At 44.0% G+C, this 16,371-nt stretch overlaps 2 long non-coding RNA genes across 2 annotated transcripts; one reads left to right on the top strand and one right to left on the bottom strand.

The window, feature by feature from the left end:
* Window positions 1-1,400: 1,400 nt before the first annotated feature.
* On the bottom strand, window positions 1,401-4,142 carry LOC145539337 (uncharacterized). The gene is made up of 3 exons (XR_014077726.1): window positions 3,712-4,142; window positions 2,770-2,891; window positions 1,401-1,699 (listed from the first exon to the last, which is right to left on the bottom strand). It is a non-coding gene; the product is annotated as an uncharacterized LOC145539337 (long non-coding RNA).
* An 87-nt stretch (window positions 4,143-4,229) lies between these two features.
* LOC145539336 (uncharacterized) lies at window positions 4,230-6,472 on the top strand. Its single transcript, XR_014077725.1, has 2 exons — window positions 4,230-4,735; window positions 6,045-6,472. It is a non-coding gene; the product is annotated as an uncharacterized LOC145539336 (long non-coding RNA).
* The last annotated feature ends 9,899 nt before the right edge of the window (window positions 6,473-16,371 follow it).

Genomic DNA, 16,371 nt, shown 5'->3' with positions numbered 1-16,371 from the left:
TTACTATATAGTGTCCAACTCTTTTCAACCCCATGGACTGCAGCCAGGCTTCCCTGTCCTTCACTGTCTCCTGGAGTTTGCTCAAACTCATGTCCATTGCATCAGTCATGCCATCCAACCATCTCATCCTTTGCTATCCCTTCTCTTTCTGTCCTCAGTCTTTCCCAGCATCAGAGTCTTTTCCAGTGAGTCAGATCTTCCCACCAGGTGGCCAAAGTCTTGGAGCTTCAGCTTCAGCTTTGTATTCAGGGTTGATTTCCTGTAGGATTGACTAGTTTCTCCTCCCAACCCCCCAAAAAGTGTTCTGATAATTGTTGGCTATTACTGCCCAGCTCAGTCCTTTGAGGTTCGTCAGCTTTGCCTTGACTTTGTGACATTTGACGTTGTCCTTAACCATGACCCAGCAGGCCCAGCGGGGAGTGGGGAGGGTGCTGGGCACACTCTGCCAGCCAACCCAGCCATCACCCCATTGCTCCTGGCAACAGGGACCCTCCTTCCAAGGGGTTGAGGAGGCCTGCCTGGGCTGCTGTCATGGCAAGAGACCTACAGGGGCTGCTTCCAGCTCCCATCTCAAGTGACTTCTTATTCACATTATATTAAATTAATACGCATATTACCCCAATGAACATTTTATATTTCTTCAATTAAAATTCCCTACCCAAATATACTGCTTTAATTGCTGGGAACGGCAGTATGAAGTCCACATCCCTGTTTGGCACAGGGTTCGAGTTGATTTTCTCAAATCAACTGATGTTGCATCTTTCACACCACTTTCCAGAATGATAAGTGACTTGTGAGGGACGAAAGATGACCTCTTTCCTTCCAGAAAGAGGCCAGAAAATCCCTGTCCTCCAATTGTGGGTATGGGGTTAGAAACTGGCAGCTAGCTGTCTTCAGAGAGAAAATAAAGGAGAAGTTCTGGGTCACAAGAAGGCAAGAGCCGGACAGGACAGACCACAGATAACACTGGCACTGCCGCCGGCCGGGCCCCCAGACAGGACAGCGGCCGCTGAGCCCTCTGCTCCAGACACCCGGGGCTTCTCTGCCGTCGGTCACCCCCTGTTCTTGCCCCCTCTGCCTGGGACACCCGTGTCTCCCTCCCTACCTGAGGAGCTCTTGTCCAGCCTTCGGAGACCAAGCCTGGGGAGCCACCCGCCTGGATTCACTCAACAAACATTTGCTGTGCGTGCGCTCTGTTCCAGCTCTGTTCTGAATGGGAGGAGCCTAAGGGGATGCCCATCCTCGGGGTCAGAGCCTTCCAAAGGCCCGAGGAGCCAGTGGGGTGGGCTTGGCCTGGAGAAGAAACAGAACTTGCCTCAACTGAGGCAAGTTCCTTCCTCCCCTCAAGGGAGGAAGGAACCAGAAAAGGAAGAAAACAGAAAAGAAACCAGACCACGTGGTTGACAAATGGGTGCATTTAATCAGCAGAGAGGGAGCTGAAAACGTGAAGCGACATCTGATGCTTTCCTTGAAGGCGGTCCAAGGGAGCGAAGGTCACTGCCCTTGGCATCCTGAGTCCTCTCGGTAAAGCAATGGAGCTGCCGAAAGATGCTAAACCACAAAAGATGGCCCTCCACTGGTATAAGTAGATTCAGCCCTCAGATCGGTGAGAGGAAATACACAAGGCAAGCATTCTGAGGGATTTTTCCAAAAAGACCCAACATGGGAAAAGCCGCTGTCTCCTCTTCTCCATTCGCAGCTGGAAGGAACCCAAATAGAGGTGTATGTTTCGTGATGTTGCATCGCAAAACAGCGCAAGTGAGAAGATGCAACTGGGTGGCAAATTTATCAGCATAATTGCTCCAGACAGATGATTTGACAGGCTCGGTTCAGACTTCCCCCACAACCCAGCCCACAGTGGTCCATTTTGGAATCCTTCTGGCTCTGTCTTCTGGAGGGTCCCCTCTGATTATGTTTTTTCATCCTAAAAGTTCCCCTGGGGAAGCACCGCTGTCTTGGCCAATCAAGGATGGTTAACAACCCTCGTAGAAGCTGCCTACAGGTTGACAGGCAAACCGGTCAAACATCTCATGTAATCTCTCAGGTAATTTGGTGTCAGAGCTTTTAATAATTTCTATGAATGTCTTCATGCAAAGCATCAAGAGTTACTTTCATTTTTGACAAAATGCAAAAAGAGTAGGACCATTTAAGAGATCAATTATGCCATGAAACAGCCCCTCCTTCTGATTTTTGTGCTTTTATTGCAATCAAATGATTTGAAAGGATTAGCAATGACAACACTAATAGCTGGTTGATTTCTATTGGTTCTAGAAACAGACACTAATTGTTTGTGTCAGTTTACCTTACTCTTCCCGGTGCTAAACTTTTCCATCAGGCAAAGCCAGCATCCTCCAGCCTCCCCCACCACCCCTGCATGGTGCAAAGGCAGGGGGAGGGGGTACCCAGGCAAGAACAAAGCCATGGATCAGGAGAGGGAGGCTGAGCATGTATTAATTAGCTCTCCTGTACGACACTGTATTTTAATTAATCTGACAGATTTTTCAAAACTGGAATTGACTTTTCACCATTCTTGGACCCTCTGAGTGCTTTTCCCTGTCACTGAGCAGGTCAATTACATGCAATGCTCTTAGCCGCTCCCAGGATTGATCTCCTGTCCCACCACAATGGCAGTGGTGGGCTGTCCCATAATGGCAGGGGGGCTGTCCTGAGTTCCCGGGCACCGTGCCCCTGCCAGAACCTTCTACCCAAAGATTGTCACCTGTAACTGGTTGAGCTGAACCAAGGCCCTGCAATAGTAACGGCACCCACCTCTACAGCATTCAGAAAAGCATCTCTGGGGACTTCCCTGGTGGTCCAGTGGTTACGACTTCACCTTTCAATGCAGAGAATGTGGGTTTCATCCCTGGTCGGGCAGCTAAGATCACACATGCCTTGTGGCCGTAAAACAGAAGCAATATTGTAACAAATTCAATAAAGACTTTAAAAATGGCCCACATCAAAATCTTAAAAGAAGGAAAACCTCTCCAGTGCATTGCCTAAGCACAAGAAAGATGCTCCTTTGAACTTTTGACCTCTCAGAGAGCTCCCAAATTAGCACACCCTCCCCTTGGCTGATATTTCCACGGGGCCCAGAAGCCTCAAGCTCCCTGGAAGTCCCATCAGATCTCTGACTAGCACAGCTTCCATGATGTGAATGAGGCGTAGGTGGTTCCAGATATTGGAGAAACTGCTGCTGGACTTTGGGAACACCTGCCACCAAATGATGCTTCTTCCCTGGGCTCACTCAGAATTCTCCACCCAGGAAGTGAGTATTTGACTCAACGTCCTTAAAACCCTCAGTAAGATGGTTTCCTCTTCCTCTTCTCTCCCCGGGCAAGTCAAGGCCGAGATCCACGACCCAGTCAGGAGGCCAGGTCCGGTAGGAGGCTTGGCTGCAAAACGGACCTGCTCCGCATCCCCAGTGGAGTCTGAACACCTGCCCGGCCCTGAGCCCAAGGGTGGGCTGCCTCCTGACCACCCTCACAACTGCAGCGTTTCTGTAACACAGCCCAAAGTGGGAGATTTTTGCTGCTTCCCTCTTTCTGCCCTGAAAGTAGATCTGGGACCCTTAACTTTGAGAGGGATGCAGGTTTCAGCCTGCGTTGCTGTTGTTCAGCTGCTCAGCTGTGTCTGGCTTTTTGTGACCCCATGGACTGCAGCACATGAGGCCTCCTTGTCCTTCACCATCTTCTGGAGTTTGCTCAAACTCACGTCCATTGAGTCAGTGATGCCATCCAACCATCTCTTCTTCTGTCGTCCCCTTCTCCTCTTGTCTTCTGTCTTTCCCAGCATCAAGATATTTTCCAAGGAGTCAGCTCTTCACATCAGGTGGCCAAAGTACAGGAACTTCAGCTTTAGTATCAGTCCTTCCAATGAATATTCAGGTTGATTTCCTTTAGGATGGATTGGTTTGATCTTGCAGTCCAAGGGACTCTCAAGAGTCTTCTCCAACACAAGTTTCAGCCTGTGAGTATTTTGTATCACCAGACAGGCTTATGCCCCTTCCTCCATCATTGATGAATTCTCTGTCCCATGAGAAACCTCAGAGGAGACACTGGGACTCTTTCTCATATGAAGTCCTGGCAGCTGCTGTCCCATCTCAGTTAGATGCAGGAGAGTGGGGATGATATCCAGGAGACAGTGGAGGACAGAGAAGCCTGGCATGCTGCAGTCCACGGAGTCACAAAGAGCTGGGCGTGACTTAGCGACTGCACAGCAACAGTGGGGATGAGACAGAACGCAGAGCCCACAGCATCTGGCCTTCCCCAGCATCCCAGCAGTTCTGAACCCTCAGGAAATCCTGGATCACCTTCCCAACAGCCTTCCCCCTGCCCCACTGACTCCGCTGTCAGTTTCTTTGGGCCCCTGTTTCCTCTGTTGCGCATCCAGCATCTCTGACTCCACCAGGCCTGGCTTGTGTATCAGTAACCGCCTTCAAAATCTGTCCAAGTCTCTTACCTTCTCTGATTTCCATCCTAGAGATGATATAAGGAAATTCAACACACTGAGCACTCCATCTCACTAAGGCAAGAGTGTCTTAGAGGATTTAGATACTGAGGAAAAAATATGTCCAAGACAGTTGCTTCCAGAAACACGCACCAGAGATTTTGAAAGTTCTCAGGGCTCAGCTTCAGGACCACAGGTTTCAGCCGCTGGTTCATGCTTGAAAGTGTGGCTGCCTTACGAGACTGCCAAGTTGAGCACAGGCCAGCCTGGAACCAGACCCCAGGAAAAGGTACGATGGATTAGAATGTATCACGTGATGCTTTGATTCTTCTGTGATTTTTTTTTTTTTCATAAAAATGCCCACATTCACATGCATAACTTGCCTGGTGTTCCAGGGCCAGCTCGGACTGGCTCTCCAGTGTCTATTGTTAAATTTTCAGGAATTTGGCAAGCTGGTTGTTAAACACAACTGTTATTAAATATTAAATTCTATAAATGTACAGTTAAATAAATCATAATTTGAAAAAAGTAACAGGTTCCCAGAATAATTCACTTTCTAACTGTTCCACTAGTCTTTTTTACGATCTATGCTCTTGTGGTTATTTATGCCAATTTTATCCATGCAGTGAAAATAATTGCTTTGCTGTATGGTAGCAGTATTTACACCACAGAAATTGGCAAACACTCTGGATCAGGGATTTTTCTCCTTGCAACAACTGGTTGTTAAGTAATTAGCAGCACAACACTGCCTACTCCTATGACTCTACAGTAATTCACACGCAGTTTGTCTTTGGGAAGGACTGAGAACCCCTGTGCCTCACTGGCGTTGCTCATCAAATTTGTTGTCCGTCCACACCCATTCACTCCTGTTTGTGAGAGGTGAGAGGCTCATCTTTTTACTTATCTTTTCCTTTCAAAGGATTCAGCCCTGTACAGCATTATCTCATGTAATGGACCTTGTCTCCATACTGCAATTATTAACATTGGGCAGAGGTTGTGTGTTTCTTGGCAGGGCTCACGTTCCCATGTATAAATCATGATAAAGGAGGTTCGCTCTGGAGACTGGACTGATGTTTTCAATTTGGCCAGTGTGGAAACTGAGTTGGATTTAAACAAGGGCTCTTTTAAAAATTGAAGGCCAGTTGGAGAGACATGACAGAAATAACTTGGACACGTTCGCAAACTCTGCAGCCAGTGGAAATCAGCCCAGGGACAAAATGTACACCCTGCGCCAGAGAGGGTCCTCCCCGGCAGCCTGGTGGACCAGCCAGAACGAGCTGTGCACCTTTGACACCTTTGAGGGGGGGAGCGTGCGGTCCTGGTGTTGGGGTGGTGAACCTCGGCCCATACATCCTGCAGGAGCCACTCCTGGAGATAAAAGCATACTGGCTGTCTCTGCAGTAAACCTTTCCAGTTTCTCAGATTGTGGAAAAAAAAAAAAAGAAAATTATAAAATTCAAAGAAAAAGTTACATAGTCAGTGTTTTCTCCAAGTAGCATACACATTACTTGTTGATACAAATATTCAGGCTTTATTTCATAGAAGGGTTAAAGAACTTTGCAGAAGTTATCTCTTCTAATAGACATCTCTTTTAAAAGGACTGATGCTGAAGCTCCGATACTTTGGCCACCTGATGCGAAGAGCTGACTCACTGGAAAAGACCCTGATGCTGGGAAAGATTGAGGGCAGGAGAAGAAGGGGACAACAGAGGATAAGATGGTCAGATGGCATCATTGACTCAACGGCTATGAGTTGGAGCAAACTCCAGGAAATGGTGAAGGACAGGGAATCCTGGCGTGCTGCAGTCCGTGGAGGTCACAAAGAGTCGGCATGACTGAGTGAGCAACAAATGGACACCAGCGTAGCATTTTGTTTCTTTTAAGTACATGGAAGCTTTTCGTTGGAGTATAGTCTTAGGTAACAAGGATTTGAGAGTTTGTTTTGAATATGTATAGAGGTTAGCAAAATTACATGAACATTATCGTATGGAATTGCTGTTTTATAATAAAAGTATAATTAGATAATCCATCAATCCTAACTTTTATTAGTTTTAAACCACTTGTGAATCTTCTCAAATTATTAATATTTCCTTCAAGTTTCTAAAAAAATAAAAAAATAAGAAAGGTGATCTGAGGAATATGTGTAATTTCCTCTTTTGGAGGCTTTGCGTGACCTGGACCACACCCCTGCTCCCGTTTTAGGCAAACTTGCCATCACCCAGCGGACCCCCACCCCCACCGTCCGCAAGGACTCTGCTCCCACCTCCCTCCCACCCATCCTTGCTCAGGTGGATCATAGCTGACTTACTTCCCCATGTCTCCTTCTTGACAGTTTAGGGCTCAAAAAAATTAAAAAAAAAAAAAAAAAGTCAGATCCTGGTTATTTTCTTACTCCGGGGGGAGGAGAGAACAGGGAGGATCCTCCCCACTGGCTCCAGCCTGATCTGGTTAGAGACCCTCCTGCTCTCTGTCGACAGCCCCTGGTTTCCTGTAACTTGATCTCCTCATCTCAGTTTTCCTTCATTTATCACTTTTAAATGAATATTTATTGAGGATTTATTAGATGCCAGGAAGAAGGAATAACATGCAGGAAGACACTTTGGGGGAGCTCTATGAAATTTGACCGCTGTGAAGAGGGTCTTTTGGGAAGAGATCCCATATCCCAAGTCAGGAAAGATAAGGATGGATGAGATAAGGATGAAGGAGATGGGCAGCTTATCAGGCTGTCTTGTTAATGCTGGAACTTCTGTTTAGGGAAGGAGAGCTTCTAACCCGTTCTAATTCAGAATGTATGTGTATGCACATATATACAAATGCATATTTAAGACTGGGCTTCTCTGGTGGCTTCCCTGGTGGCTCAGACAGTAAAGAATCTGCCTGCAATGTGGGAGACTGGGATTTGATCCTTGGGCCAGGAAGATTCCCCTGGAGAAGGGAATGGCTACCCACTCCAATATTCATGCCTGGAGAATTCCATGGGCATAGGAGCCTGGCAGCTACTGTCCATGGGGTCACAAAGAGTCGGTCGTGACTGAGTGACTAACACTTTCACTTTCATATTTAAGATCAGGAGAAATTGATTGCCTCATGACGATAGCACCCTAGTTTGTGCTTTCAGTGGGAAGATGCTGGAGTTAAGTCATCCTTGCATGATCTCTTTAGTTCTTTTGTTTAATTCAAACAGCTCTCTGACTAAAATTTTGAAGAAGGAAATGGCAACCCACTCCAGTAACCCACTCTGGAAAATCCCATGGACAGAGAAGCCTGGTAGGCTACAGTCCATGGGGTCGCAAAGAGTTGGACACGACTGAGTTACTTCACTCTCTCTTTCATCTATATTTAGTTCTGGGCTGACCCAAACGGTCATCTTCTAACTGGTTTTCAATAGACAAGTGTCAATCTCTGCTGACACAGACATCGCAAGATGGCGGAGTAGGAGGAGGGGCGCTCATCTTCTCCTGTGAGAACTCCAAAATTACAACTCACTGCTGAACAACCATTGACAGGAGAATGTTGGATCCCACCAGAAAAAGATACCCCACATCCAAGGGCAAAGGAGAGGCCCCAGCAAGATGGTAGGAGGGGCAAAATCACGTTTAGAATCAAACCCCATACCCGCCAGAGATGCTCAGAGGGCTCAAACATACCAGGAGATGCCACAGAGACTGAGTCAGACATGCCTTTGAGTGTTGGAGTGTCTCATGTGGAGGTATGGGTCAGCAGTGCCCTGCTGCAGGGGCAGGGGCTCTGGGTGCAGCAGACCTGGGGTTGGCATAAGCCCTCTTGGAGGAGGTCACCAATTACCCCACCATAGAGCCACCAGAATTTACACAGAACTGGGGAAACAGACCCTTGGAGTTCAGTTCAGTTCAGTCCTCCATCATGTCTGACTCTTTGCGACCCCATGGACTGCAGCATGCCAGGCTACCCTGTCCATCACCAACTCCTGAAGCTTACTCAAGCTCATGTCCATCAAGTCAGTGATGCCATCCAACCATCTCATCCTCTGTCTTCCCCTTCTCCTCCCAACTTCAATCTTTCCCAGCCTCAGGGTCTTTTCCGATGAGTTGTTCTTCCCATCAGGCGGCCAAACTATTGGAGTTTCAGCTTCAGCATCAGTCCTTCCAATGAACACCCAGGGCTGATCTCCTTTAGGATGGACTGGTTGGATCTCCTTGCTGTCCAAGGGACTCTCAAGAGTCTTCTCCAACACCAAAGTTCAAAAGCATCAATTCTTTGGTGCTCAGCTTTCTTTATAGTCCAACTCTCACACCCATACATGACTACTGGAAAAACCATAGCTTTGACTAGAGGGACCTTTGTCATCAAAGTAATGTCTCTGATTTTTAATATGTTGTCTAGGTTGGTCATAACTTTCCTTCCAAGGAGCAACCGTCTTTTAATTTCATGGCTGCACTCATCATCTGCAGTGATTTTGGAGCCAAAAAAGATAAAGTCTGTCACTGTTTCCACTGTTTCGCCATCTATTTGCCATGAAGTGATGGGACCAGATGCCATGATCTTAGTTTTCTGAATGTTGAACTTTAAGCCAATGTTTTCACTCCCCTCTTTCACTTTCATCAGAGGCTCTTTAGTTCCTCTTCGCTTTCTGCCATAAGGGTGGTGTCATCTGCATATCTGAGGTTATTGATATTTCTCCCATGAATCTTGATTCCAGATTGTGCTTCATCCAGCCCAGCATTTCGCATGATGTACTCTGCATATAAGTTAAATAAGAAGATTAACAATATACAGCCTTGACGTACTCCTTTCCAATTTGGAACCAGTCTGTTGTTCCACGTTAAGTTCTGTTTCTTCTTGACCTGCATACAGATTTCTCAGGAGGCAAGTCAGGTGGTCTGGTATTCCCATCTCTTGAAGAATTTTCCACAGTTTGTTGTGATCCACATAGTCAAAGATTTTGGCGTAGTCAATAAGGCAGAGGTAGATGCTTTTCTGGAACTCTCTTGATTTTTAGATGATCCAACAGATGTTGGCAATCTGATCTCTGGTTCCTCTGCCTTTTCTAAAACCAGATTGAACATCTGGAAATTCACAATTCATGTACTGTTGAAGCTTGGCTTGGAGAATTTTGAGCATTATTTGTGTGTACCAGGACCCAGGAGAAAGGAGCAGTGACTCCACAAGAGACTGACCCAGATTTGCCTGTGATTATCCAGGAGTCTCTGGCAGAAGCATGGGTCGGTGGTAACCTGCTGCATGGTCTGGGGCATGAATGTGGCAATGCATGCAGGGGAACTTTTGAAGGAGGTCACCATTGTCTTCATTATCTCCACCATAGTTTGGCCTCAGGTCAAGCAACAGGGAAGGAATAGAGCCCTGCCCATCAACAGAAAATTGGATTAAACATTTATGGAGCATGGCCCCACCCATCAGAACAAGATCAAGTTTTCCACTCAGTCAGTTCAGTTCGGTTCAGTGGCTCAGTCATGTCCCACTTTTTGCGACCCCATGGACTGCAGCACGCCAGGCTACCCTGTCCATCACAACTCCCGCAGTTTACTCAAACTCATGTCCATTGAGTTGGTGATGCTATCCAACCATCTCATCCTCTGACTTCCACTTCTCCTCCTGCCTGAAATCTTTCCCAGTATCAGGGTCTTTTCCAATGAGTCAGTTCTTCCTATCAAGTGGCCAAAGTATTGGAGTTTCAGCTTCAACATCAGTCTTGCAATGAACACCCAGGGCTGATCTCCTTTAGGATGGACTGGTTGGATCTCCTTGGAGTCCAAGGAACTCTAAAAGTCTTCTCCAACACCACAGTTTAAAAGCATCAATTCTTCCGTGCTCAGCTTTCTTTATAGTCCAACTCTCACTTCCAAACATGACTACTGGAAAAATGATGGCTTTGACTAGATGGACCTTTGTTGGCAAAGTAATGTCTCTGCTTTTTAATATGCTGTTTAGGTTGGCCATAACTTTCTTTCCAAGGAGTGAGTGAAGTGAGTGAAGTTGCTCAGTCGTGTCCGACTCTTTGCAACCCCGTGGGATGTAGCCCACCAGGCTCCTCCATCCATGGGATTCTCCAGGCAAGAGTACTGGAGTGGGTTGCCATTTCCTTCTCCAGGTTCCAAGGAGTAAGTGTCTTTTAATTTCATGGCTGCAGCCACCGTTCGCAGTGATTTTGTTGCCCAAAAATATAGTCCACCACTGTTTCCACTGTTTGCCCATCAATTTGCCGTGAAGTGATGGGACTGGATGTCATGATCTTAGCTTTTTGAATGTTGAGCTTTAAGCCAACTTTTTCACTCTCCTCTTTCACTTTCATCAAGAGACTCTTTAGTTCTTCTTCACTGTCTGCCATAAGGGTGTTGTCATCTGCATATCTAAGGTTATTGATATTTCTCCCGGCAATCTTGATTCCAGCTTGTGCTTCCTTCAGCCCAGCGTTTCTCATGATGTACTCTGTATATAAGTTAAATTAAGTTGGAACAACAAACTGGTTCCAAATAGGAAAAGGAGTACATCAAGGCTGTATATTGTCACCCTGCTTATTTAACTTACATTCAGAGTACATCATGTGAAATGCTGGGCTGGATGAAGCACAAGCTGGAATCAAGATTTGTGGGAGAAATATCAATAACCTCAGATATGCAAATGACACTACCCTTATGGCAGAAAGCAAAGAGGAACTAAAGAGCCTCTTGATGAAAGTGAAAGAGGGGAGTGAAAAAGTTGGCTTAAAACTCAGCATTCAGAAAGCTAAGATCATGGCATCTGGTCCCATCACTTCATGGCAAATAGATGGGGAAACAATGAGAGACTATTTTTTTTGGCTCCAAAATCACTGCAAATGGTGACTGAAGCCATGAAATTAAAAGATGCTTGTTCCTTGGAATAAAAGCTATGACCATCCTAGACAGCATATTAAAAAGCAGAGACATTACTTTGCCAACAAAGGTCCATCTAGTCAAAGCCATGGTTTCTCCAGTAGTCATGTATGGAAGTGAGAGTTGGACTATAAAGAAAGCTGAGCACTGAAGAATTGATGTTTTTGAATTGTGGTGTTGGAGAAGACTCTTGAGAGTCCCTTGGACTGCAAGGAGGTCCAACCAGTCAATCCTAAAAGAAATCAGTCCTGAATATTTATTGGAAGGACTGATGCTGAAGCTGAAACTCCAATATTTTGGCCACCTAATGGGAAGAACTGACTCACTGGAAAAGACCCTGATGCTGGGAAAGATTGCAGGTGGGAGGAGAAAGGGAAGACAGAGGATGAGATGGTTGGATGGCATCACCAACTCGATGGACATGAGTTTGAGTAAACTCCGGGAGTTGGTGATGGACAAGGTGGCCTGGCATGCTGCAGTCCATGGGGTCACAAACCGTTGGACACAACTGAGTGACTGAACTGAACTGAATCTGTGTTTGTGTGCATGGGCATGTGAATAACACTCCAGGTGGTAGAAACTATCCTTCGATATTATTAAAAATTTTGCGTTCAGGGTATGACTTCCCCACAAGAACTGAAGAGTCTCTGCAGGCTTGGTCACATGACATCTTTTGGCCAATGATGTGTGAGCATGAGCCACTCCCAGGCTGGTGTGTTAGAACCAGGGCTATTTTGCAGTGATTTCCTTTTTTCACTCTGCCAGGATACCATCAGCCTCCCAGACTTGTGCCAGTCCTTCAGGCAGGGCCCTGTAGTGAAGACAATCTAAGAACACCACAGTAGACCCATAATGTTTGCTGTAAACCACTGATGTTTGGAGGTTTTTGTTTTTTAACTTTTCCCATTTTGCCACTTAGCTTATCCTGATGGGCTAATGTGCTTAATTTTATGCTTGGTGTTTCTGGCGAGCCTACAGGGAATCATGATTTTTTTACTCCATCCTGGGGGATTTGTCTCAAACCTATTTACTGCTAAAGGGGACGATGATTCCTAGTATCTGTAATGTTGACAAGATTCCAGTCACCTCGAGTCTAAGAGAACTGGACTCAGTGGTGTTTCTATTGGGTATTTAGTTGGTAAACATATAATTGTCAGGTGTCTACAGAGGGGACACACAGACTACCTTGGTAAATAATGAAGAATAACACAAAAGAGATCAGGAAATAGGAAACAAGTACCTTTTAAATTCTATCTGCATCCACTTGAGCTTATCAGGATCAGATTTGTTTGAAAACATCAGTCTCATAAAGAATTATTTCTATTGAAGCAATCATTAAAACTTAAAGGAGCTGCTCATAGGATGTTTCTCTTATTTACGTGAACATTCTTTTTGACTTGACATCAATGCATCATCTTAAGTAGGTCAAAGGCCAAGCCCTTACACCCTACACATTCCCCTGGTTTTCACCAGAGCTCCTTTAACAAAGATTCAGAGGCTTCTCCCTATTTCTTCAGATTATTTTTCTTATTTTTTAAATTAATGGAGTTGTGCTAGTAAAAAAAAAGTCATTATGCAGATCCAAATTGACCTAAAAGATGAATTTCTTTCCCAGTCCCTCCCAAATTTACTTGCCTTTTCAAAAATAACCACTGGAAATACTTGGTGTGTGTCATTTACATCTTCATATCAAAATTCATAAGTGGATATTTTACACATTCACATTTGTTCTTACTAAATATTCTTCATAGTGTTCTGCAGCATCCGTATCTCCCTCTGTCAGTATATCTTTTACTTTTTACAGTGTTATTTTATGCTTTGATTTTTGATGCCTGCATAGTATTCCATAGAATGGATATACCATAGGTCATCTCACCATCATCCAGCTCTCAAGCTGACTCCAGTTTTGGGCTATACAGATAAGTCTGCAGTGAATACCTTGTGCTTTTAGCTTTACGTAATTGTGTTAATATTTCTAGAAGTCTCTACAAGAGACTTGCTGTCAAGGGTATTCACACTGTAAATTGTGATCTTGCTACATTGCCTTCCAAAAATGCTCTAGTGATGTCTGCTCACTAAACCACACTGAATGTATGAGTGTGCCTGCTGCTCCCTCCCATTGCTCACACTTGATATGACATTAATATGTACTGACACAATGGAGAATCTCTTTTCTGTTGCAATTTTCAGTATACTCCCTACTGCTTTTTTTTTTTTTTCTGTAAGTTGCTAAGATTTTTTAAGGCATGCAACTTGATGATTTCATATGTGTGTACACTGTGAAATGACTGCCATAATCAAGTTAACACATCCATCAGTTCACTTAGTTACTTGCTTGGGAGTCATGGGAGGTAAGAACATTTAAGGTCTACTCTCTTAGCAAATTTCAAGTATGCAACACAGTATTACTAACTATATTCACCATACTATATACATCAGAACCCCAGAACTTTTTCATCTTCTGGCTGAGTTTGTATTCTTTGACCCACATCTCCCAATCTCCCCCAGTCCCTGGCAATCACTGCTCCGCTCTGGTTCTGTAATATGTTCTACTATTGAATTAAGAAGAGTCTCACATGTTTTTAGGTATTTGTACTTATTTTCCATTTGGATATAGTCCTGCTTTCTTTTCCTTTCCTTTTTTTTTCCCTTATCTTTTTTTCTTTTTATATCTTTGGTCAAATTTATTCCACTCTTTTTCCTTATTTTTCAATCTTTTAATCTTTTACTTTTTCGGGGTCATGTTATTTTGTGTGTCTTTCTTGCATATAGCACATTGTGATTCTTTTCTTTTTCTCCAATCTGCTCTTTGTCCTTTAATGTGCAAAATCAATGAATGTGCATTTATTGTGCTAATTGATGTATTTGATTTCCTTACTGTTTGTTGTCTTCTATGCTTTAGTTGGATGAATTATGTTTTCTTTTTTCCTACTTATTTGCTCTAACACTTTGGAATTTATATATATTATGTACATTCTTCTAATCAATGCTGACAATTCTTAACCATAATTTTACCCTTCCCCTAAATAAGGCAAAGCTTTGTCCACTTGTCTTTTCCTGTATATCCTCAATTTAAGTGAAAGTACTTATATTTTTTTCAAAATTATCCTTATTCTTCTTTCTTAATAATTAATCATTAATAAATGCGTGAAAAATTTTCAGTCATATTACCAAAAGTATACTAAAATAGGCTATAAAATGCTTCATAGTAGTTTTGCTTATTTTGCTGTTGTTGTTGTTCAGTCCCTACATTGCATCTAACTCCTTGCAACTCCATGGATTGCAGCCAAGCTCCTCTGTCCTCCACTATCTCCCAGGGCTTGCTCAAATTCATGTCTGTTCAGTCAGTGATGCCATCTAACCATCTCATCCTCTGCTGCCCCCTCACTACTGCTTCTTTTATCTCATATATTGTTTTATAAAATTCATATTTTTATTTGGCTGGAGTACAGCCTTGAGAATCCTTAAAAGAGAGTGATGTTTTCAAGGCCTGCAAGAGTAAAAATGCATTTTTTTTTGTCTTTGATTTTAGTTTGAATAATAATCTAAATAGGCAAAGGATTCTTAGTTCAAAATGTCTTTTTGAAGACATTGCTCCACCAATTTCTTTGTCACTCATTATGCAAGATAGAATTTTAACACCGATCTTATTTAATTCTTGTATTGATAACTTTTGTCTATTTTCTCTTTCTTGGTTAGCTTTTAGTATTTTCTCATTTTCCTTGTGTATCTGTTAGGGTTCTCTCAGAAAACCAAGTTATTTTCTAAGTATTTCAAGTGTGAAGGATTTTAATGAAGAAGACTTGAAGGCTCTCAAACCCACTGAGAGAGAGAGGACCAGCAGGACTGCCAAGGCTTCAGGCATTCAGATAGGACAGCTATTGCAGAGTTGCTTCACAATGACCATAACTTCCCAAGGCGTCTATATGTCCGTTTCCAGAAGCCCCCAGTGCTGTCTGCCAGAACCTTCACTCCAGCCCATTGCTGTTGCTGGGAAGGACCTTGATGGTGACCAATATTGAAGGGAGGAGAAGAAGGTGGCAGAGGATGAGATGGTTAGATAGCATCACCCACTCAATGGACACGAGTTTGAGCAAACTCTGGGAGTCTGGCATGTTGCACTCCATGGGGTCACAAAGAGTTGAATATGCCTTAGCAACTGAACAACAATCACAACCCCAAAGCATCCATATGTCTGTTTCCAGTAAAGCCCCCAAGTGATATCTGCCAGAACCCACACTCCAGCCCATTGCTGCTACTGGAGACAATTTCTGTTTTTCATCAGCATCCTCAAACTAGAGTCTCTGGCATCAAACTGAAATCTGCTGACCAAGGAGTCTCCGAAGCATAAATCAAAGAATTTTAGCTCCCTCAGTGTAGGACAGAGCTGAGAAGAACAAAACTGATACCAGGATTCAAGGAATAATATCTGGCACACCCTGAAATTCACACTTTTGCCAATGCAGGGAATGCCAGAGACTAGGTTTGATCACTTGGAGGAGGGCATGGTAGCCCACTCCAGTATTCCTACCTGGAGAATCCCATGGGAGGAGGTGCCTGGTGGGCTACAGTCCATGCGGTCATAAAAAGTCAGACACGACTGAAGTGACTTAGCACTCACTCACACTGTGTGGGACAGAACTGAGAAGAACCAGACTTATACCAGGAGTCACGGAATAATATCTGACACATCTTGCAATTCAAAAAGTTCACTAAGGCATCTAGGTGGGGTGTATTTTATAACAGGATCTAAGAAATTCTTCACTTCTAGAAATTTTCTCTTGACGTGTGCTCATTTTCTTTCCCTTCTTTTTTCCGGCTCAACCCCAGTTAGACAGATGCTGGACCTCTAGATCTGGATACATACTTCATTGCATTTGACTTTCCTCTTGTATCTTCCAACTTTTTATTCTACTACAGTGCAATATGATAAAATCCCTTGACATGATTTTCCATCTCACTAATTTTATCTCCAGCCATGTCTGTTCTATTATTTAGCTACATTGTTGATTTTTTTTTTTTTTGTCTTTCCTATTGGTTTACATTGGTAATACCATTTTTTATTTCTAAAATTC

Source organism: Giraffa tippelskirchi, chromosome 2 (genome assembly GCF_054371585.1).
Source record: "Giraffa tippelskirchi isolate mGirTip1 chromosome 2, T2T-mGirTip1v1.2.pri, whole genome shotgun sequence".
NCBI classification, from domain to species: Eukaryota; Metazoa; Chordata; class Mammalia; order Artiodactyla; family Giraffidae; genus Giraffa; species Giraffa tippelskirchi.
This window is presented reverse-complemented; position numbering and strand designations above follow the sequence as displayed.